Here is an 18,637-nt window from a genome sequence, read left to right on the forward strand (position 1 = left end):
ATGCATAAAAATGAGTAGAAAAAGAAAAGTGTATTGTATAAATGAATGAATAAATTAATAGAAAACTGAAAAAGTGAAAAGAGCTTATTATTCTTTGACATTTACCTTACTTGTTTATTTACGTAATCGACTTTATTTATCCCGTCGTTATTTTAAACACAATTTATATTCCCATCCTGTACAGAACTTCCTTTCTCGAGTATCATCACACAATAATAATAATAATAACAATAATAATAATACTGAATTCCTATCACGAAGCATCTCTACACAAAAATTTACATACTAGTGAACATGATAGACAAACAGACAGACAGACAGCCCGGGTACACGCGAGGCACGGCAGGGGAGCACGGCAGGTTATCCAACAAAATACCTATGATCACACGTGCATCCCTTCCCTTCACACACTTCACGCTTCCGTCCGCGGCCTTAGGGGATGTCAAATGTACTGTGAGATGGAGGAGCACGAGAGGAGGAGGAAGAAAATTATGTTAGTGGTGGTGGTGGTGGTGGTGGTGATGAAGAGGTGGACGAAGAGGAGGAGGGGATTAAAGAAGAATAGGAAAATAAAAGAGGAGGAGGAGGACGAAAAAACTGAAGAAGAAAATACGAAGATGAAGAAGAGGAAAAGAAGAAGAAGAAAAAGAAGTACATGCAACAACAATAACAACAAACAGAAGAAGAAAACGAAGAAAAAGAAGAAGAAGAAGAGGAGGAGGAGGAGAAAGCTGAACAAGAATAGAAGAAGAGAGAAAAAAAATTGAAGAAGAGGAAGAAGGAAAAAAAAAACTGACGGGTACATAAGCATTAGTCTCTTGTTACACGTAGACTGACTGGCTGACTGACTGACGCATCTGTTTAGACGCCACAATAAGGCAGTGATGCGGTGATAAGGTGCGTTGGATCTACTGAGGCGGAGAGACACGCTAGAATGGTCGAGAAAAAGCTGATGACTTAACGGTGATGTGAAAAAAGAACGCGGGGAATAAAGATAATGATGATAATGATAAAAACCGTGATAATGATGGTGGTGATAATGGTGTTTGCGTTGTTATGAGGACCCAACACCCACAAAAATTACGTATTTGTTTATCTGTTTGTTTTTTATCGTCATCAGACTCACCACTTTGTTTTTCGTCTTGTTCCGTTCATACACACACACACACACACACACACACACACACACACACACACACACACACATCAATATAGCGAGTCTTGAAACGTGAATCTGTGTCAAGTAACTTCCCGCTCTTGTGTTGATTAATTAGTTGTCTTTCTTGTGGCAGTTACGTGATGAGATTCTGTAACATCATTATTATTGTTATTATTATTATTATTATTATTATTATTATTATTATTATTATTATTATTATCATTATTGTTGTTGTTATTGTAGTCATCGCCTTTTCTCCTGTTCACCTTTCTTATCATCTGTTTGTGTATTCATTCCGCTTCGTCATATGAGTTGTAAGTCTTACACACACATACACACACACACACACACACACTCACACACACACACGGCTCCATTTTTACACATCACGGTACTGCACTCCATCTGTCAGTTACTGAAAGAGAGAGAGAGAGAGAGAGAGAGAGAGAGAGAGAGAGAGAGAGAGAGAGAGAGAGAGAGAGAGAGAGAGAGAGAGTAAACAAGACACAAAAGGGATGCAGGTAGGTAGGTAAGAGGAGGAGGAGGAAAGGAGAGACGAATGAGGGCCTGAGGGAGAGGAGGTGGAGGAGGAGGAGGAAGAGGAGGAGGAGGGGGGGGAAGAGGAGTTATAGACAACAGCTCACAAGGTCAGAAGTGAAAGTTTTATGTGAGTATCAGTGTATCACGGTGGTGGGGGGAGGGGAGGGGGGGAGGGGGAATATTACAGGGGAGGAGGAAGGGGAGGAGACAGACTGGGGAGGGGGGAAATTCAAGAAGTGGTGGTGGTGGTAGTGGTGGTGGTTGAGAGGAGAGAGGGAGATTAAGAAAACTGATACGAAAGATACATTATAACTGTTAATGGTTGTAATTGTTGTTGTTGTTGTTGTTGTTGTTGTTGATGTAATAAGAATAGTAATGGTGGTGGTAGTTGTTATTGTGGTGGTAGTGGTGATAGTAGTAGCAGTAGTGGTGGTGGTGGGGTGGGGGTGCTAGTAGTAATAGCGGTTGTTGTTGTTGTTGTTGTTGTAGCAGTAGTAGTAGTTGTTGTTGTTATCTTTATTGCTGTAATAGTAGTAGTAGTAGTAATAGCAGCAGTAGTTGTAATTGTTGTTTTTTTGTTTTTGTAGTCGTAGTAGTAGTAGTAGTAGTAGTAGTAGTGGTAATAGTAGTTGTTGTTGTTGGTGTAGTAGTTGTTGTTGTCGTTGTTGTCTGATACAATGACGATGGTGACGATAATAAAAAAAAAAAAACATTATCACTATTTTCTTTATTATTATTTTTCTTTTCTGATGCGTGGGTCGAGGAGGAAGAAAATTAAAATATCGTAAACCCTAAGAGGAAAGAAAGAAGGGAAGGATCATGAACATTAAGAACACGCTGGAGAGACAAGGAAGAGGAAGAGGAAAAGAAGAAGGAGGAAGAGAAGAGGAAGACGAAAAGGAGGACGAAGATGATAAAGAGATAATGAACAAGAAGATTGATTGACTAATTGATTGATTGAAATTTTAAGGTATGGGAAGAAGGTCACGTGGTACGAAGAAGAGGAAGAAGGAGAGGAGGAGAAGAAAGAGGAACAGAAGGGAACACAATGGAAGAACAAATATCAGAAGACGTTTAAGGAAAAGGAAGAAGAGGAGGAAACAGAAAATGAGGTGGAGGAAAAAGGAAGAAAAGTAGGTAATGATGGTGGTGGTGGTGGTGGTAGTGGTGGTAATGGTGGTGGTGGATAAGGATGAGGAAGAGGAAGAGGATTAAGAAAACTTATATGGAAGATCATTAATGTCACCACCATCACCGCCACCACCACCACTACTTACAAAAACAACAACAGTAACAACAACAACAACAACAACAACAACAACAATAACAATGACAAAGGAAAGAAGAAGAAAAACAAACATACATACATACACTCAGACAAACTCAAACAGAAGAGTATAATTATTTATCATCACCACTGCCAAAAAAAAAAGAGAGAGGAAGTAAAACCCACACACACACACACACACATACATACAGACAGACAGACAGACAGACAAACTCAACAACACCAGCAACACAACACAACACCGTCAGCTGCCATCCATCAACATCAAATCTGACACGTGATCAATTTCCGTCCATCATGCAAGTGGCTTAACCTACATACATACATACATACATACATACATACATAGATACACACATATGTAGGAGTGGATGTGCTTGCTTGTGTGTTTGGAGTAAGACTGGAGGGGGGTGGTCTCTCTCTCTCTCTCTCTCTCTCTCTCTCTCTCTCTCTCTCTCTCTCTCTCTCTCTCTCTCTCTCTCTCTCTCTCTCTCTCTCTCACGACTTCCCGGTTCATGGACGTCTTCATCTCCCACTCTTTCTTCTTCTTCTTTTTCTTCTTCTTCTTCTTCTTCTTCTTCTTCTTCTTCTTCTTCTTCTTCTTCTTCTTCTTCTTCTTCGCCGTCGTAGTCGTCGCCCTCGTATTAGTAGTAGTAGCAATTATAGTAGTAGTAGTAGTTGTTGTTGTTGTTGTTGTTGTTGTTGTTGTCCTCCTCCTCCTCCTCCTCCTCCTCCTCCTCCTCCTCCTCCTCCTCCTCCTCCTCCTCCTCCTCCTCCTCCTCTATCACCATCACCATCCCATTACCATCACTATCATTATCATCACTATCAAGTTTAAAACCCCCCTCAGCCACTACCACCACCACCACCACCACCACCACCACCACCACTATCCCTATCCTCATCTCCACAGTAACCACAACCTCCACCACAATCCGTCAGCAGCACCACCACCACCACCAACTTTGCGCCACCACCATTCCCCGCTCCTCCATCAGCACGCGGCGCACCTGTCATGGCGGTAATTAGCGGCAGGTAAACCGTGATTATCCGTGAGGCTATTAGGGGCTCCCTCCTGTTTACCTGTGTGTCTGCTGCTTTTCTGTGTGTGTGTGTGTGTGTGTGTGTGTGTGTGTGTGTGTGTGTGTGTGTGAGTTTAGGCTAAGTTATATTTTTGTTTTTTGTTTTCTTTGTTTTCTTGTTTGTAATTTGCTTTGTATATTTTCTGTATTTGCTTTCTTTGATCGTTGTTTTTTTTATCGTTTTGTTTTGGTCAATTTCTCTCTCTCTCTCTCTCTCTCTCTCTCTCTCTCTCTCTCTCTCTCTCTCTCTCTCTCTCTCTCTCTCTCTCTCTCTCTCTCTCTCTCTCTCTCTCTCGTTTATACCATCACTATGCAAGGTGGGTTAATTAAAGCGGGATGGGCCCCTAAGCCACCTAAGCCAGGTAAGATTAAGCCACTAAATAAGATTATCCCTCGCCAAACGGAGTTACAGAGACAGGTGAGATAATTAAGCTTGGAAGGGTTAATATCGTAACCTGTAGGTGGGGGTGATGGTGGTGGTGGAGGTGGTGGTAGTGGCGGTGGTGGTATGGGTGGGGGTGATGGTGGTGGTGGCGGTGGTGGAGGTGGTGGTGGTGGTATGGGTGGGGGTGATGGTGGTGGTGGTGGTGGTAATGGTGGTAATGGTGATGGTGATGGTGATGGTGGTGGTTTGTTTATTTGTTATGGTTATTGCTTTGCTTTTCTGTGTTATATTATTAATGTTAATCATTGTTGTTGTTATTGCCATCATCATTATTATTGTTGTTGTTGCTATTGTCATGGCAGCAGCAGCAGCAGCAGCAGCAGCAGCAGTAGTAGTAGTAGTAGTAGTAGTAATATTTTAAGCAGAATCAATATCTGATCTTAACTGAATTCAAGAAAACGACGAGAGAGAGAGAGAGAGAGAGAGAGAAAACCAGCCAGAACCAGCCAGCCAGCCAGTGTCAGTCAGTCTAAAACGATGCCAGGCAGATATTTCGGCATTCACGGCGCAGTACAGCAACACGCGAGTCAGGTGTTGGCGAGGCGGGGAGAGACGTGGAGGTGAGCAGCGGCTGAGAAGGCGACGAGAAATCAATTGTTAAAAGAATCTTTGTTTCCGCCCGGGATCGAACCGGGGACCTTGCGCGTGTGAGGCGCACGTGATAACCACTACACTACGAAAACTTGTTCATTGTGGAAAGAAAAGGAGTAATTTGTTTATTTTCTTATTCATATACTACAGGAATTCAAATGGAGGTTGAAAAAAAAAAAAAAATATATATATATATATATATATATATATATATATATATATATATATATATATATATATATATATATATATATATGTAAAGAAGCTGCTAGAAGTCATCAGATCTACACGTGGCAGTCCCTGTACAATACATTCATATTTATTTCCATCTATTACCACCTGTTATAATTCACTTCATACCAAATTTAATAAGTTAAAAAACCAAGCTTACCGATTAATATGAATTTTTTTAGTAATATTTTCTACTTTTGTTCTTTTGAAGATCCGTAATTTTAGAACAACTTACATCCCCCCCGCAAAAAAAAAAAAACTTTTTGCAAAAAAAAAAAAAAGAAAAGAAACAATCTCATAAAAATGTACCTGATGTTACAGAAATGTTCCTTGAGTAGACGAGAGACATGTTGGTGTGAAGGACACTCTTGACATCACAGGAACGACGCACAAGTGATTATATTTCACATAAAACAAAATTCACAGGAAAGAACCACACTTTATTGATTCAGATTAACATTCTCGTCACTTGGGTGAACAACATTTATAAATTTGCAGGAACTTCACAGGCACATTTGTTATTGTTATTATTATTGTAAGGAAAAAGACACTGTGTATGGGAGTTTTACTGCACTTTTAAATGACGGGAAAAATGTTCCATTTTTGGGGGTTTTTGAATGTAAAGTTTTGCCATCCGACCGTTTTTTGCTTTTGACGCTGATTTGGGAAAGGATTTTGGTCGTAAGCCAAGCACACCGGTGTACTTTTTTTTTTTTTCAGTTCTGTTGTTTGAAGAGAATTTTTCAATCTAAAAAATCTTGTTCTCTTTTTCCAGGTTTAAATGGATATATAACAGAAAGTGAGGCTCAGGAATCAACTGGGAATTTTAAAAGAAGATCAGACAAAACGTACACTGGCAGGCAGGTTTAAGGGTGGGACTGTCGCGTGTAGGCCGAAGGCTTCCTGCACTGTCCGATGTTTTATATTATTTTCTTATTTCCTTCATGGACCGTGCCACGCCTCTTCCAAAACATGTTTCCGCCCGGGATCGAACCGGGGACCTTGCGCGTGTGAGGCGCACGTGATAACCACTACACTACGAAAACTTGAAAAAGTGTGATAGAGGTGTGGGTTAAACATTAAATTGGATTAGATTGGTGTTAATAACTGTTAAATAGTTATGATATTAATGGCTGGTTTATGTTGGATAAATTATGCGATTGATAGTGAAATTTATTAGCTTATGCTGCTAATATTTGGTGAGATTGGATAGGAATGTTATAAATGTTTAGTGAGGTTAGATCATTTATACCTTAAAGAGTCAGGGAGGTTTAATAGGTGACGTTCTTAATAGTTAGTGAAATTTATTACTTTATGCTACTAATATCAGGTAAGACTGGATAGTAATGCTGTTGACAGTTTAAGAAAAATTGATTACTCTATGTTGTTAGCAGTTGGACAGGTACCGTTAGTAATTAGTAAGCGTGTTAAGGTGATGCAGTAATATCACCAAAAATTAAGGGTATAGCGCCGAAGTATGTTCACCTGTGCATTCTCGCCCTGGGAACCCGCGCACCTGCTTGGCGTGTGTGCGTGTGTCCGCCCCTTGCGTCACCTGGCGTGGGAATGAACAGGAGGGAGGCTGGAGGGGGTGTGGGAGGAAGTAAATGCTGATACTGACACTGAACGGAAATGTTTGATGATGAAACAGGAGGAAAGGAGGGAAAGTATGTTTGAATAATGTATGTATGGTATGGGTATTGATGGTGGTGGTGGTGGTGGTGGTGGTGGTGGTGATGATACTAGTACTTCTTTTTCGTGTCCTTATTGATGATGATATTGTTGTTGTTGTTGTTGTTGTTGTTGTTGTTGTTGTTGTTGTTGCTGCTCTTCTTACTACCACTACTACTACCATTACTACTACTACCACCACCACCACCACCACCGCTTCTACTACTATTACTACTACTACATAAACAATAACAACAACAACAAACAACACGGCACAGTTGCGTCAGAAGTGGCACGCGAGTCACTAATAATAATGTGTGTGCTCTGTCCTGGCGCTCTGCTGACTCCGGGCGAATGTAGGTCTATCTGTCTATCTTTACACAACCCAGAGAGAGAGAGAGAGAGAGAGAGAGGGGGGAAAGAAAAACCTGTATTCTCAAACATGGCATCTTGTATTCAAATTTTAAGTCTCAGTATTCTTCAAGGCAAGTATTTTTCTCTTCTACAAATTTCTAGGTGTACTGAAGTTTATAAGTGAAGTTTACCCCTTAACGTTGCTCTTGGGTGTACTGAATCGCCTTTTATCATTGCTTTTAACGGGATCTAGTGAAAGGTGCTAGGGTTTTCAAGGGGGTTTTGGTGATTCTAGGGTTTTTAATAAGGATTCTGGGATGTACTGCGAGAAGACACCCATGAGAACATGACTGGAATCTTTTAAATTTATCCTAATGAGATACTGAGGCGTTTAAGAATAGGGTGAAAATTCTGTTGTCAAATTGAATTAAATGTTGTATATGTACCTTCTTTCATTCCTTCATTCCTTCATTCATTTATTTATTCATTCACTCATTCATCCTGCCCTCAATTCCTCCCTCATGTTTTATTTCACCTCATTCATCCCTTTTCTTCCTTCCCGCCTTCCTTCCCTTCACTTCCTTCTTCCTGCCTGCCTTATTGCATCTTCTTCCTTCACCCTTTCCCTTCCTCCCTCCCTCTCTCCTTCCTTCCTTGCTTCATTACCAAGTCCACAGTCTCTCAACCTCATCTTCTCCCTCCATCCCTCTCTCTCAACTCCTTCCTTCCTTCCACCGATTACTCTCTCACTCTTTCTACTCCATCTTCTTCCTCCATCCCTCTCTCTCCCTTTCTTCCACCGCCCACTCACTCTCAACCTTCATACGCTTTCATCATCCCTCTCTCCCACTCTCTCTCACCCCTCCATCCCCTCCTATTCAAACACGAAGCTACCTCATCTTCCCTCGGTAAAGCCTGTGTTATTATTTCTTTTCAGTCGTTCCCTGTGTGTGTGTGTGTGTGTACAGGGCTTTAAGTGAGCTGGGGAAAACCTGCCCACTCAGCGCCCCTTGTGACCCCTGAGGTAATTCCAGAGAGAGTGGGGGGAGGTGTAGGGAAGTAGAGTAAAAGGGTGAGAGAGAGAGAGAGAGAGAGAGAGAGAGAGAGAGAGAGAGAGAGAGAGAGAGAGAGAGAGAGATTAAAAAGAAGGGAAGGAGTGAGAGATGAACTGTAAGGAAAGGAGGGATGAGAGAGAGAGAGAGAGAGAGAGAGAGAGAGAGAGAGAGAGAGAGAGAGAGAGAGAGCTTGTGTAATAGAGAATGGAGATGAAAGGAATAAGATATGAGAATGAAGAGAGGAAACAATAAATACGAAGTGAGAGAGAGAGAGAGAGAGAGAGAGAGAGAGAGAGAGAGAGAGAGAGAGAGAGAGAGTTATAACAGGTGCAGCTTTAAAATACGTACATAACACAGGATGCTTGTCATTTTTAGCCTGAGAACACAACTTTTTTTTTTTTTTTTGTGATTTCATTGTGATATTTTTCCCTTAAAGGTGTAAATGCTTAACCTAACCTAACCTTACCTTACCTTACCCAACCTTATCTAACCTAACGTGACCTTACCTAACCTAACCTAACCTAACCTTACCCAACCTTATCTAACCTAACGTGACCTTACCTAACCTAACCTAACCTTACCTAACCTAACCTAACCTAACCCAACCTAACCTAACCTGCACTAACCTTACCAAACTCAATCTAACTAACCTAACTTTACTGTACTTCTATCGCCAACCCACAGCCCCGCCATCCGTCACACTAATGGTAGACGAGCCCACCATTAGCCGCCGCCATAACACGTCTTCCTCGCGGCGGTAATTGCCCATTATAACGATTACTGAGACTGTTACACCATATTTTTCTCATTATGTCTTTTATCTCTTCTTATTCGTCTCTTCCTTTTTTTTTTTTTCATAGCCATTATTTGATGCGTTTTTTCATTATCTCATTTTTTTCTTTCTTTCTTCTCTTCTCTTCTTTCTGCTTTGCTTTCTTATTTTTTTTATGTTATTTTGTTATGGCATTTATTTTATACACTTTTTTTTATTTTTGTTTATTTTAATTCTTTATTTTTCTCATTATCTCTGTTTTTTCTCCTTTATTCGTTATTCCTGAATATTTTTCATGTTTTTTTTTCTACCATTAATTTTCCTTTTCTTCTTCTTTAATATGCCGTTACTTAATTTTCTACTTTTTTTCTTTTTTCTTATTCCTTTTTCTCATTCTTTTGGTCTCGTCAAACCATTTCTTTTCCTTTTCTTTGATCTCATACTCACACTCATTAATCGATGGTTTTCATATTTCCTTTATTTCCTGTTCCTATAAGTATTATTTTCCTCTCGTACTTATTAAGCTGAAGTACAAAATGGTGACTGTATCAAAAGAAAATTACCAAAAGCCAGAATTGTATCGCGTTACATTCATATTAACCCTTTCACTGTGATACAAAACAATTAGCAGCACCAGAAACAACACAAAATCTTTATAAGCATCTACAAAAAAGTTAGCCATGAAAACAATACATTTTGCAATTTCTTCCCAGTTTAAAGTTTATATGTGGCTGTAGAGCAAGTAAATATACCTCAGAGTGATTGGCAATTAGGGAAAGGTGTACCAAGTGGCAGTCAAAGGGTTAATAACAACAGCAAAGGCGAAGAGGCAGGAACGATCGAATGACGGAGTAGCTGAGGCGAAGCGGTAAGGCGCGGCACATCCAAGCGGTCTGTGCACGCGGGGAGGACGTGAAGTGATGAGGTGACGAGGAGGACGAGGGTGAAGTGGAAGGTGAGACTGAGATGGGAAGACGTGTGTGTGTGTGTGTGTGTGTGTGTGTGTGTGTTTCGTTGTTTATGTTCTGTTTTATTGACTAATCCATAATGGCAAATGTTGTGATGACTTTACTACATGAATCATAACTTCATTTATATTTTTTTATTTTCTATTTAGTATTTGTTTATTTATTTTTTTTTTTTTTTTGTGGTCAATGAAAATGTATCTGTCTATCTATTTATTTGCGCATGTGTAGCAGTGTAACAATAACAATAAAACCTGTATTTTTTTCTACTGTTTACCACTGTGTTTGCGTACGGATGTGTTGTAGCAGTAGTAGTAGTAGTAGTAGTAGTGGTAGTAGTAGTAGTAGTAAGAGTAGCATCAACATCAGCATCAGCAGTAACAATAACAACACAACCAATACTTTTCTTGTCTATCATTTACCACCACCTTCTTCTTGTTCTTCTTCTTCTTCTTCTTCTCCTCTTTCTCCTCCTTCATTATTACAGCACCTTGACGTAAATAGTTTCACCACACTAACCAACCTTTCGCTATTTCCGTCACTGCTACTTTTTGTCTCTTTTCTGCTTGCCTACAGTAGCTCTCCCCATGATCTTATTTAGTTACCCACCTCACCTGTCTCTCCTGTTTCACCTGATCCGCACCTTCACCTGCCCAGTCAGCACACCTGTATTGCGAAAACTCTTGAAGGGCTGCACCTCAGGATCCTCACGTCTAGCTTCCGCACAGAAATTGGATGTATTTTTGTTTCGTTTTGCTTTACCTGTTCTTTTATTTTTAGCTCACGTGTTTGCTTCATCTGCGTCCTTTTGTGTGTGTCTGTGTCTGTCTGTGTGTAGGGTGGGTGGGTGGGTTGGTAAGGGGGGGGTGTATTGGAGAGGGTGATGGTGTGTGGGGTGGGTGAAAGAGGAGAGGTGTGGGGGGATAGTGTGTGTGTGTGTGTGTGTGTGTGTGAAATGAAAGGCTGCTTGTTGTCTTGTGTTGTTTGGCTTTGTGTGTGTGTGTGTGTGTGTGTGTATGTGTGTGTGTGTGTGTGTGTGTGTGTGTGTGTGTGTGTGTTTGCTTGTTTTGTTTTTATTTTTATTTATATTATTTTATTTATTGGTTTGTTCTTTACTTGTAGATTTTTTTATTTTCATATTTTCTCTCTCTCTCTCTCTCTCTCTCTCTCTCTCTCTCTCTCATCTCTCTCTCTCTCTCTCTCTCTCTCTCTCTCTCTCTCTCTCTCTCTCTCCACCCCTTCCTCTCATCTCCCCTCATCCCTCCCCTCACCCTCACTTCCTTCCCTCTCTTTCCTTTCCCTCACCCCCTCCTCTCATCCACCCTCGCCTCCCCTCACCCTCTCACTTACCTCCCTCCCTCCGTCTTGTCATCATTAACCTCAGTGTAATGAAGCTACTCATGTTTTGCTTCTTCATTACCTGCCTGGCCTTTCGTTTCCCTCTTCCCCTCTTAAACCTCACCCTAAACCCCTTCCTTCATTAACCCCTTAACCCCCATAACCCCTTTCTTTAACCGCTCCCCCTTAATTAACCGAAGTATTACGCCCTACCACTGCTCCTTTAATACCTTCTTGTCTCTCGGCTCTCGCTGCTTCTCGCTCGTCCCTCTGTTGGTTCTGAATTCGGTTTATCTGTGGAATCTCACTTGGAGTTCTGGTGGTGGTGGTAGGAAGAGGAGGAGGAGTAGGAGAACTAGAAGGACGAGGAGAGAGAGAGAGAGAGAGAGAGAGAGAGAGAGAGAGAGAGAGAGAGAGAGAGAGAGAGAGAGAGAGAGAATGAAACAGACATTAAGAATAGGAAGACAGACAAGTAGAAAAAAAACAAGACTAAAAGTGGAAAACGAGAATTTTTTACCCAAGACGCAATAGAAGGAAAAAAAAAAAAAGAGGAAAGGAAGAGAAGGAAAATAATAACAACAGCTTAACATACAGGTATTAAGGAGAGCATCACCACGCGCTGTCTGCCAATAAAAGAGGCTTGCTGTGGATGGCTGGAGGGAGGGAGAATGAAACTATAGTGAAACCTACTTACGAACCCCACTGTGAAGCTTCGAACTCTACCCACGCAGCGTTTCAAATCCCTGTATTGCCAAAGTTAAGTTTATGGCCGCTAGTTTAGTACAGAGAAGTGAAGTTCGGTTCTGTGTTGAGTTTCGTCTATATTACAAGTTTATATAAAGGAAACAGGAGGAAAAACTGCATCGTTTTACGGTTCATGTTGGTTCAAAGGTTCAGATTATAGCTATTAGTGTTTCTTAAAGGTTAATAAAGTTCAGTTCTCTCTTAGTTAAGCCTTGTCTATTTTACAAGTTTATTTAAAGAAAACAGGACAAAAATAACACTGGGTTCATATTGGTAAAGGTTCAAACGTTCGGTGCTTCGGTGTGGTTCGGTCAAGGTAAATAAACTTCACCTCTTTATTACTGAAATCTTACTAACATTACGAGCTCAGATAAAAAAAAAAAAAAGACAAAAAGCAAAAAACTTTCGGGGTTCATACCGACAAAGGTTTAAAGGTTCGTTGGTTCGGAGTGCGGTTCGGTGTGGTCGTGGTGGCTGCGGTGGCGGTGGTGGTGGCGGAGTGTGGATGCTAGTGCGCAGTGGAGCGGATGGAGGAAGAAGCGGGCGATGGTGGAAGAGGAGTGGAAGAAGATTGTGAGCTGAAGGAGAAAGAGGAAGAGAGAGACAGACTGACTAACTAACGTGGTAAGTAGTGATGATGATGGTGATGATGATAGTGATGGTGGTGAAGTGAATATTAGTCATGAGGGAGCAGATAATGTTATAATGATAGTGGTAATGGTGATGGGTGAAGTGGATATTTTAAGTGATGGTGATGATGAAGCAAAAAGTCAACGTAGTGATGGTGATGAACTGGGTAGTATAGTAATGATAGTGATGAAACAATAGGTGAAGACAGTGGTGATTACAATGGTGGTGGTGATGAAGTGGATGTTACAATGGTGGTGATGGTGATAGCGATATAAACATCATTATGATCGAGGTGCTGGTGATGGGGGCGGTACTGAATGATGATAGTGATGGTGGTGGCAATGGTGAATATAGTGATGATGATGAAGTATGAAGGGTGAAGTATAATACAATAATGAAGGAGGAAGAAGAAAATATGAAACCTAGAACACGGAAGTGGTGACGATGAAGGAGGAAGAGGAAGAAAAGAAGAAGACTAGGAAATCGTGTTGATGGAGGAGGAGGAGGAGGAGGAAGAAGAGGAGGAGGAGTAAGCTTGGAAGGTGAGTAAAGGAAGAAGAGGAGGAGAGCGAGCAAGTGGAGTAGGTGGACGTAATAGAAGAGCAGGAGGAGGAGGAGGAGGAGGTCCTTCGAATAGGACGTGATGGAACATGAATAACTAGGAGGAGGAGGAGGAGGAGGAGGAGGATGGAGAAGATAAAGGAGAGAGAGAGAGAGAGAGAGAGATTTTTGTGATGCACCTTAAATCAAATCTAAATTAGACAAATCAATTTTCTTTCGTTACTATATATTTATTTATTTATTTTATTTTTTTTTTTCCTAGCGTCGCGCCGCCAACACTCCTCTCTCACCGCGCCGATAAGAGACACTCCAAGAAAATGATAAAGAAAAAAAGTACAAAAAAAAAGCGTATTGATTTTTGTATTTAATTTAGTCTTTTATTTTTGCCTTCTGTTTTTGTTTTCTGTTTTTCGTCTTTTTTTTTCTTAATTTATTTTCTTCTTTACCTCTTTTTTGTCTTCTTTGCTTTCGTCTTCTTCATTCATCTTTAGTCATCTTCATCTTGTCATCTTTTCCTTCTCCGTCATCTGTCTTCCATAATTTTTTTTTTGTTTGTCTTCTTAATATTCTGTTCTCTTCTCCCTCATCTTCTTTTATCTCTTTCTCCATCGTTTCAGTCTTCTGTCACCTTCTTTATCCTCTCCGTCATCATCTTTTTCTTTAATGTCCTCCTCTTTGTCTTCTCTACGTCGTCATTCATTTTAATAATCCATTTATTTGAATTTACTGTATTTATTATTATTATTATTATTATTATTTAGTATACATTTTCTTTCATTTTATATATACACTTACATTTTCTTTCATTTTATATATACACTTAAGAAAAAAAGAAAAGGGGGAAAAAAATGGCCGTCGATTTCCCTCGTGGCCACCAGCACCTGTGTCCCTTCCTCCTCCTCTTCTTCCTCCTCCTCCTATTCCTCGGACTCAGATGGTTGGAAAGGTTGGTCAAGCCTTTATACATCCTTCCTTCCTTTCTTCCTTCTTGCATTCCTTCCCCTTACTTTTTTTTTCCTTCCGTCTCTCCTTCCTTACTCCTTTTTCTTTTACTTTTTTTTCTTCGTCTTGGTGAGTGAAGGGAAGTTCGTTTCAGTTCCCTGCAGATTGTTTGTGTTTCTTGTTGTTGTTGTTTTTCGTTGTTCTTGTGTGTTTGGAGTTGTAATGTGTGTTTTGTTTTTCTTTTTTTTTTTACTTTTTTTTGTTTTCCTTCGCGTTATTGCTTTTGTCTGGCTGGCTTTGCTCGAAACTCTCTCTCTCTCTCTCTCTCTCTCTCTACTCTCTCTCTCTCTCTCTCTCTCTCTCTCATATCGTCAGTTTTAATCTCTTTCTTTCATCTTTGCTGTTTTCATCTTTTTTCATCTTCTCATATTTTCATGCTCCACTTCTCCTCCTATTTCTCATATTCTTTTCATCATCATATCTTTTCATCTTTATTTTTTTCATAATCAATTTCTCATTTCTTTCATTCCCATCATTTCTTTCTTCTCATCATCCTCTTCCTTCCACTTGCTCTTCTTCCATACCCGTGATATTCCTTTCATCTATTCTCTTCCTCCTCCTCCTCCTCCTCCTCTACTGTAGCCGTGACACTGCCATCCCTCAACCCCCTTCCATTCAAACTTCAAGAATTAACCCCGCACCTTCTCGCTACCTCAACCGCTCAAGCAGCACCCTAACTGTCCCCATCTTCCCTCCAGCCACCCCTTCCCCTTCCTCCAGCAGCGCATCTAACCTCCCCATCAACCTCCCCTGTGTGCCTCAACGTTACAAATACGCCCCCCACCTAACCACTTCCCCCAGCAGTGCCTCTTCCCTGCCCACCCATTAACCTTCCCTTCACACCCATCACAAACCCTCTACCCTCTCTTCCTTCACTGTCCCCACTAACCACTTATCCTTCTACTGTACTCCCCCCAACAGTGCCCTATCTTCCCTCTCCCCCCTCCCCCCCTTCCAAGGCATTGCTCCACCTTGCTCCACCTTGCGCGCCTGGATGAATGCACGCGACAGCCCTGCGCCCCATTGTCCTTTGACGTTGTCTGTGCGCCATCGCCTCGCTGCGGTCGTTCCCCGGGGGACAAGCATCGCAGGGCCCCCGCCGCCGCATCCTTCACAAGGACATTCAATGACGCCACGCCTCCCCGCAGCGCTTGGTTCTTCCTGGAAACGTTGCTGCGCTGGAAATTCTTGCTCGGGGTGGATGGCTGATGCTGGCCAGGCTGTTTCTTCCGTTTTTATTTGTGGGGGGATGGGTTGGAGTTGTTTTTCGTGTGAATGTGTGTTGTTTGTTCGTTCTGCTTCGTGGTGTAGTGTTTCCGTCTATTCTTCCTTTCTGTTTCCTTCTTTTCTTGCCTTGTTTCGATTTTTCTTCATCTACGTATATTCTCCGTTTTTTTTTTTTTTTTTTTTCTCCTGCTTCGTGGTATTGTGTTTGTCTATTCTTCCATTATTTTTCTTGCTTTTTCTTGCCTTGTTTCGATTTTTATTCTTCATCTACGTATATTCTCCGTTTTTTTTTTTTTGTTTATTTTTATTTTGCTTAGAGGTATATGCTTCCCTTCAGTCTTTCTCTCTCTCTCTCTCTCTCTCTCTCTCTCTCTCTCTCTCTCTCTCTCTCTCTCTCTCTCTCTCTCTCTCTCTCTCTCTGTTTCTCTCGCGGTTTAAATCTTTCTATCCTTTCTCCTTTCTCTTTCGTGCAGTTTAAATTATTTCCTTACGTATATGCTTTTTCCTTGGTCTAATTCTTCCTTTTTGTCTTCCTTGTTTATATATTTTTTTTGCATTTATTCTTTATTTCGTGGTGTGTTCTTTCCTTCTGTCCTTCTTTTCTTTCTTTATTGGTTTAAATTCTTGCCTTACGTTTTTTTTTTCTTCGCCATTCTCCCTTACTTTTTCTTCCTTCCCTCCTTCCTTCCTTGCGTACATTCATTCTTACGTACATACATACATTAATTCCCTCGTATCTCCCTTGCATTTCTGCCTTGGCGTTGAAGGTCCTCCAAAATCTGCATCTCGTTTCATCTTCTCATCTTTCCATCTCTCTTATAGTTTTTCCTTCCACTTTTCATTCTTTTCGTCTTCACTGCACATGCGCAAGACTGAAAGATCTATAACGTTACCAGGACAGAGGTTACTTGTGGGTGTATAGATTTGTCAGAAACTTCATTAGATTCATTTAAGTTCCAAAGTTGCGAGTTAGTTCGAAGTTACGAGTAGTTGAGATATATAAAGGTCCGAAACGTTTATAAATAAGTACAGCGAGTCTTCGGAGGAGCATTAGAGGAAGTGAAAGAGTGACCAAGTCCAAAAGAGGAAATATAAGTGGAAGTAGTTGAAAGAGAACCAGAAATAGTAGGAAGAGAAGTAGAGAAGTTAAAAAGTAAAAAAAAAAAAAAATAGAAGAAAAGTAGATGAAAATAACTAACTGAAGAGAAAAAAGTGGAAGTAGTTGAAAGAGAACCAGAAATAGTAGGAATAAAAGAAGAATAGAAGTGAAAAAAAAAAGAAAAAAAGTAGATGAAAATAACTGAAGAGAAAAAAAAGTTAAAGCAGTATATAGAAAAGAAAAAAATGGAATAAAGGCGAAAAAGATAATCGTAAAAAAGAATGTGAATAAAAACAGAAAATAGGAATAGAAGAAAAGTGAAAGGAGAACCTGCGCAAAAGTCGATGAGAAGAAAAAAAAAGGCGAAAAAAAATAACTGAAGAAAAGTATGAAAGTAAAACCAGAAAATATAGAAAAAATAAATAAAATAAGAAGAGGAGGAGTTGCGCAACGTACCGTCTGTCCCTCCAGAGTCCCGAGGCAGCGCTGGTTTACCCTCGTTGCGCCACAGTGGATGCGCACCAGCCTTGCTCAGCTGATGGAACCGCGACAATCACAGCCTCCCGTCCTGCTTCTCGAGGCCGCCTCCTTGTTTTCTTTCTATTCCATCTTCTTTTTTTACGTTTTCCTTTTATTCCTCTCCTTGTGTGTCAATCTTTTCTTTACCTTATCCTTGTCTTCGTCTTCTGTGTCTATTTTATCCTATTTTTTTTTACATCTTTCTCTTCCTCCATTCTTGTATGTCATTTTCACGCCCTTATCATTATCTTCCTCTTCTGTTTCTATTTTATCGTATTTTTTTACGTCTTTCTCTTTCTCCACTCTTCTATGTCATTCTTTCCGATCTTATCCTTCGCTTCGTTCCTCTTCTGTTTCTATTTCATCCTATTTTTTTACGTCTTCTTTCTCTTCTTCCTTTCTTGCATGTCAATCTTTTCGACTTTATCTGAGTTGTCTTCTCAAGCTGCCTTCCTCCCCACTAGACTCTAACTCTCCCTCCCCTCTCCCCACCACTCGATCCCAACCTCCCCACATTCACGCGCGGGTCCCCTCTCCTCCTCATCTTTCATTTCTTTTTTTTTTTTTTGTCCATTTTTAAACATTTTCGAAGCTGCCCTGTCCTTACGATGTGTGTGCGTGTGTGTGTGTGTGTGTGTGTGTGTGTGGGGGGGGTAGTGTTTTTTTATTTCTCTCTTGTGTCTTGCCGTGTGTGTGATATAGTGTAGTGTGGCGCTTTTTTTTTTTTCTTCTGCCCTTTTTATCTTGTCGTGTGTGTGTGTGTGTGTGTGTGTGTGTGTGTGTGTGTGTGTGTGTCTTGTGGCCTTGGGCGGGGGCAGTGCACACCCCACAGACGCACGCCAGCAGACAAGGGAGTGAGTGATACTGTCTGGGTTCCTTGCTGGTCTGCTGCCCTCTCTCCTTCCCTCTCCTTCCCTCTCCCCTTCCTTTTAACCCTCCCTCTGTGCCTTCCCTTTTAACCCTTCCTCTGTATCCTCCCTCTCCTTTTCCTCATGACCTCCGCGCCTCGTCCTATCATTTATGTACTATAGGGTCACTGTCTCACGATTTAAAGGAGCACATTTAAAGGGACTCATTTAAAGGGACTGCCAGCATGAAGGGAAGTGAGAATAGTACTACAGTGTGCAGTGCAGACAATGGTGAAATGGGTGATGGGGGGTGAGTCTTGGGGGTTCGATAGCATCATTGAGTATTGTGAGTGTGTGTGTGTGTGTGGGGAAGATGAAGGAATGGAAAGAGGCAGGATATCGTAAGAATGGGATAGATCTCTCTCTCTCTCTCTCTCTCTCTCTCTCTCTCTCTCTCTCTCTCTCTCTCTCTCTCTCTCTCTCTCTCTCTCTCTCTCGAACCTGGCGAGAGACCGC

At 41.1% G+C, this 18,637-nt stretch overlaps 2 non-coding genes across 2 annotated transcripts; both read right to left on the reverse strand.

Moving 5' to 3' along the window:
• Positions 1–5,124: 5,124 nt before the first annotated feature.
• On the reverse strand, positions 5,125–5,197 carry Trnav-cac (transfer RNA valine (anticodon CAC)). The gene has a single exon. It is a non-coding gene; the product is annotated as a tRNA-Val (tRNA).
• Positions 5,198–6,309: 1,112 nt separating this feature from the next.
• On the reverse strand, positions 6,310–6,382 carry Trnav-cac (transfer RNA valine (anticodon CAC)). Its single transcript has one exon. It is a non-coding gene; the product is annotated as a tRNA-Val (tRNA).
• Between the last annotated feature and the right edge of the window lie 12,255 nt (positions 6,383–18,637).

The sequence above is a fragment of the Scylla paramamosain genome, chromosome 11 (genome assembly GCF_035594125.1).
Source record: "Scylla paramamosain isolate STU-SP2022 chromosome 11, ASM3559412v1, whole genome shotgun sequence".
NCBI classification, from domain to species: domain Eukaryota; kingdom Metazoa; phylum Arthropoda; class Malacostraca; order Decapoda; family Portunidae; genus Scylla; species Scylla paramamosain.